This window comes from Olea europaea, chromosome 23 (assembly GCF_002742605.1).
Source record: "Olea europaea var. sylvestris chromosome 23, O_europaea_v1, whole genome shotgun sequence".
Lineage (NCBI taxonomy): Eukaryota > Viridiplantae > Streptophyta > Magnoliopsida > Lamiales > Oleaceae > Olea > Olea europaea.
The window spans coordinates 8,923,379-8,929,378 of record NC_036259.1 but is presented as its reverse complement, the minus strand read 5'-3'; positions in this window follow the sequence as shown (position 1 = coordinate 8,929,378).

Below are 6,000 nucleotides of genomic sequence, written 5' to 3'. Positions count from 1 at the left end.
ATTCAGGTTGTAATTAATTGAAAGTTTGACTGAAAGGTGAAAATTTGTAATAAAAAAATTATAGAAAAATTTGAAAAAAAAATAAAAAATTAGAAAGGTCAAAAATTTGATAAAAGGTGTGAGGGAGTGTGTAAGATAGTAAGAGAAAAGAGAAAAAATTTGTCCCTGTTTGATAGAGGTTAAAATCAGATTTTTAATATATTTTGATAAAAGTTAGAAAGTTAAGGGTTCCATGAAATATGTTATTAAAATTAATTGTTGATTTCGATTTAGATTTCAATCGATATAAAACAAGAAAAAAATTCAAAAGTTGGGGGGTCACGTGACCCCCTTGGGTCCGCCCATGATGCTCTTCATAACGTGACACGTTGCATGAAATGTCATGAAGTGTGCCCACTAGGAAGATGACACGTGTTATAATACTAACCAGTGATTTGTCATCCCTTGTAAGTATAGGGTCGAATGTTATTTATGTGTATCAATTGATTTAGTTCCCACAATTGGAGTTTTTGACTTAGCAAGTGCTGGTATTGACCTCAATGAATTGAGGCCATGTAATGTAATGCAATTTTGGGGGATATGATGGTCAATCAACTTAATCAAGGTTCAATTGAGTCATTGAAGAATCTTGTGAAGGTAGAAGTCCCAACCATATCAACAATAATGACACTTCAGCCATACTAGTTATCAATTCTATAAATACCCTATTTTTATTTATTCGAACGTCTCCATTAAGAATTTAAACATTATTTCTCTTGGTGACAACATTTTCCCTCTTTACATCGTTTCTTTCTCCAAAAAAGTGGTCACCAAAAACAACCACAATAACCGCAACATTTGATTATAAAATCACAACCTTATCAACACTAATCATCTTAATTTTGACAACCATAGTCATGAGAAATTGCTTAAAGTGATCTAGCCATTTACCATCTCTAGTCAATTCAAACAAGGGGGGAGGCTGTCACTTTTCAGAATTAGTCGGACGAAACTCGGATACCTGAGTCGCCAAACCAACCAAAAAAAAAAAGATTATTTTTCAAGTTGATATGACCACGAGCAACTCCAACGAACTTGCCAGCTTGACTTCATTTTCCATGTTGGCTGGAGTTGATCTTCTAGATAGTGTGGTAACGTAAAATTGGGTTGGAATCTTTATCTCAAGTTGCTAATTAAGGATATTCTTCATACTGACGTATCTTCATACTTGAAAATCTCTTACGACGAGTGCCCTCTTCACTAATACCTAGGTTGATTTTTTTGGTGTTAATAATCATAGGTCGAATTGACTTTATCCTACGAGAAATATTAATTAGCTTTTTTTGTTGGGAACAAGCAAGTTTCCAAAATTGCTCTAATACCACTTGTTGAATACGGAGGCGTTGCAAGAAGTGAGATTTAATTACACAATATGAAATATGAAATTTAGACAAAATCACAATGATAGAAACAAGATCAAAGTAAAGCAGTTGACAAGAAATTAGAGGGGAATCAAAGTTTTATTCAAAACAATATGGGGAGAATACAAGGAACTGAGCAATAATGCTTGACCTAAACTGAATGAATAGCCACATATTTACCAAACCCTAAAATATCATAAAGATGGAAATAATATAAAAAATAATGTGGAATAAAGGAAATAATATTTTTCAATAAAATCACATGAAAATAAGGAAACAACATTTTTCTAATAAAACCACGTAAAAAATAAGGAAACAATATTTTCCCAAAAATCCATCCTAATTTGGAACACAAAATCTAACAATATCCATCTTAACCCAAATCCTAGTGCAACGAACAAAGTTCCAAAATTTCTCTACCTAGAAAAATATGTCCGACTGCATCGAAATAACTGAACTTTTCAAACAATTGACCAAAATTCTGTACTTCACGAAAAAATCTTCCGCTGCCCAGTATCCACAAGCGATACCCGAACCCTAATTTCGGGTTCCCAAAATTTTAACGAGGAATTCAAAGTTGTCCAAATAGCATCGAAGCACACCCTATAGCAGAAACCACACAAAATACCTGATCAGAAGGCCCTTTGTTAGAACTAACACCTTCAAATACATCGAAAGCATTCCCGACATCTCCAACACCGCACCTACACTTAATGGATCCAACCCTAGTATTTGAACACAGTGTATCCGCTGAAATTAGTGACAAAGCAGAATCACCAACACTTCCCTAGGCAGTAATCTAAACCGACCCAGAGCCCGACACAAGAGGTATTGTACTAAACTGAATGTCCACCATGGTACGAAATTTGTCCAAATGTCTCTTAACTGATTCTGCGTGTCTGCAAGATGTACAACTAAGACATTTTTCGTCTCTCCAGTACAACTCAGACACTCCTTCGAACCTTCAAGATTCTCCATCCATTTAAGAACTTATACCCCTTTGAATCTAGAGTACTCAGCGAGATGAGATTCTTCTTCAAGTCTAGAACATGTCGAACCCAGCTAAGTATTTTGACTGTCTCATCCTGCAACCTCAATCTGACCCGACTGATTCTAAGAACCCGACAAGATTGGTTGTTTTCAATGACACATTTACCTCGCTTAACTGTCTCATATGCCTCAAACAAGTCCCGATAAGGACACATATGGAACGTACATGCTGAATCTAGAATCCACTCCTCGGGACACTTAGACTCAATGTTAGCAACGGTCAATAGCACATCTCCGTCATCCGAAAAATCCTCAACGACATTGGTTTAGCCCAAAGTACATGATTGCCTCCCACGATTTGCAGCCAAATTACCTTCAGCTTGCAACTTATGGCAATCTTTCTTAATGTGTCCTTTCCTCCTGTAGCAAAAATAATACAAATTACTATAGTTAACCCTTGATCTACCCGTTCGTCGATCACCATGAGATACTAGAGCTTTCCGTCGATCACCATAAGATACCAGAGCTTTCTTATCCTTAGATGTAGCTCCAACCAGATGCTTCATCTTCTCCTTTGAGAATAAAGTATCGTACACATCATCGATGGTGAGTGCGTTACGACTATATAGAATCATGTCTCAAAATGACGAATAAGAAGTAGGCAGCGAGTATAACAAGATCAAAGCTAGATCTTCCTCATCATACTTGATCTCCAATGCTTCCAACTCCACGATGATTTCCTTGAATACAGCCAGGTGATCTTCTAGCGATCCTTCCTCTGCCATGTGATTGGAATATAGCCTCTACTTTAGATGTAATTTGCTCGTGAAGACTTTTGGTCATGCACAGCAGCTCTAGTTTCAACCACAAAGCAATCATCGTTTTTCCTTTAATACATCTTGTAGAATGTTATTAGAAAGGTGAAGATGAATCTACGATAAAGCATTCCTATCTTTCTGTTATTTCTTCTCCTTTGTTTAATTTGCTGGTATCTTATCAAAACCTAGCACAGTATCGTCTAATCTATCTACGTCAACACAACCCTCATATTTACTCGCTACAACGAAAATCTTATATTGCAATCCAACAGTGGAATATCATATTTTGATGTAGCCATCTTTGAAAAAAAACACAATCAAATCACGAAGAACATGCAGCCTAGCTCTGATACCACTTGTTGAGAACAAGCAAGTCACCAGAATTGCTCTAGTACCGCTTGCTGAACTCGGAGGCATTGCAAGAAATGAGATTTAATGACACAATATAAAATATGTAATATAGACAAGATCATGACAATAGAAACAAGATTAAAGTAAAGTAGTTGACGAGAAATTAGAGGGGAATCAATGTTTTATTCAAAACAATATGGAGAGAATACAAGGAACGGAGCAATAATGCTTGACCTAAACTGAATGAAGAGCCACATATTTATAGGAACATACAAAACCCTGAAATACCATAAAGATGGAAATAATACAAAAAGTAATGTGTAATAAAGGAAATAATATTTTTCAATAAAATCACGTGAAAATAAGGAAACAATATTTTTCAAAAATCACGTGAAAATAACGAAATAATATTTTTCAAAAAATTCACCTTAATTTGGGGCACGAAATCTATTAGTTTCAATACTCATTCAACAAACCTTATAGAAGAGATTCGATCTTGATTTCTTATAATTTCATGGGACATTTCTATAATTTATTTTAAAAGAAGTAAAAATCACATATGTAGACCAAAGAGTCAATTGTGTTGCGTTTGGTTTCTAGTTTTCAAGTCGTTTTCTTTTTTTAGTTTTCGAAAATGCTAAAAACGTGTTTGGTCTGTCGTTTCTGAGTTTGCATTTCTGAAAACAATGAAAAATTTATAATTGAAAACTCAAAAAGAAAATTTTTCTTTTTTAAGTGTTTTCAGTTAAAAAACTCAAAATGTGAAAAAACACTCAAAACACGCCATCTTTTTTAACCCAAGGGATGTTCAACAGTATATTTAAAATAAAATGTTGTAATCTGATACAATTTAGTGAAGCAAACTAATTTTAAAACCTACAAACATTTTTCAATATCCATTATTATTATTATTATTTTGTTGATCAAAATTTGAAAGAACTATTATTTCATTTTTTACTGTAAGTGACAGTATAATACATCCAGAATGATGAAGGATGAACTAGCTATTTTCTTTACAATGATTCCTATTTTTGATCTATAAATTTATTATTTTATTTTTGTAGCAAGAAAAAATAGTAAATTTACCAAGTTTAAAATATATATTATCTGGTAATATATTTGATAAGTGCGTTTTTATTCACTTATTTAATTCACGAACATGACTAAATTACTAGCAAAGTGTTTGAATTGTGGCTTGATTTCATTTGATTTATATGTCGTAGGCTATATTGATGGATATGTTGGAATCCACGAGAAAAAATTCGAAAAAGGGCCAAAACGAAGCAAAGTGAAAGTCCAGGGACCAAAGCGCAAATATCTAGAAGATGAACTAAAAGGCTAATCAAGAATGCAAACAAGCTAAGTATCAACTCAGAGATAATGCGAGATGATCAGTAGGGCTGCATAAAAAAATCGCGAAATCGCAAACCGAATCGAAATCGTTGGTTTGAAACCGTTGGTTTGGGTCCACGTGGACCCACGATTTTATTTTCCTCAAACCGAACCAAACCGCTTTAAAATGGTTTGGTTTAGGTTTCCATTTTCAAAAACCGCAAAAAACCAAACCGAACCAAACTTTTTTAAATCAAAAAAAATATTTTACTCAATTTTAAAATTTCAATTATAAATTTTATTAAATTATAGTTTTTAGAATTTAAAGTATAGTTTCTTAGAATGTAAAAATTTAATTAACCCAATTCATGTTCATTAAACAAGCCAGCCACATAGTTGGGCCTTATTTAAAAAAATAAATTGTTGGGCCCAAATTATGCAACATGAAATTGGGACCAACCACCAACACATTACGAAATCGTTGGACTTTATCTCAAATTCCAAGCTCCCTCCCATTCACTACTGCTCGTGAAATTGGGAAAGAATATTGCCCGGCTTGTGAAACCCTATCCATTTCCAAGCTCCCTCCCATTCACTGTCGCTCACAATCAGCCACCAAAATCGTTGGGCTTTCTCCCACCACTACAAAACTCTAGCTTTCGACTCCCTGCCATCTCTATTATTATCAAATGGATATTTTTCTCCTCTTTTCTTTCATAGTTTTTGAAATTGTTATGATGGGATTTTTGAGTTACAGGCCTATATATGGTTTGAGGAGAGTTATTTTGTAGCATATTGGCTTCATCAATTTTTGGAAAAGATTTCCCTATTTTGTCTATTCTTTAATATAAATACTTGGCAAATTTTACTTAGAACCAGCGTATTGGAACCTTCTCAAGCTTGGGCATTTTCTAGTTAGAGACCAACTTAGACTAATGTAGGATATGCAATCTGGGAAGAATGATTTGGTTGATTATTTATCTGATCGTTGTGAAGATTTGATCGATCCCAAATTTGAAGTATTAGTACGATGGAAATTGAACGCACACAAGTACAAAATTCTCTCTAAAATTGCCAAAGATGTATTAGCAATTCAAATATCTAGGGTT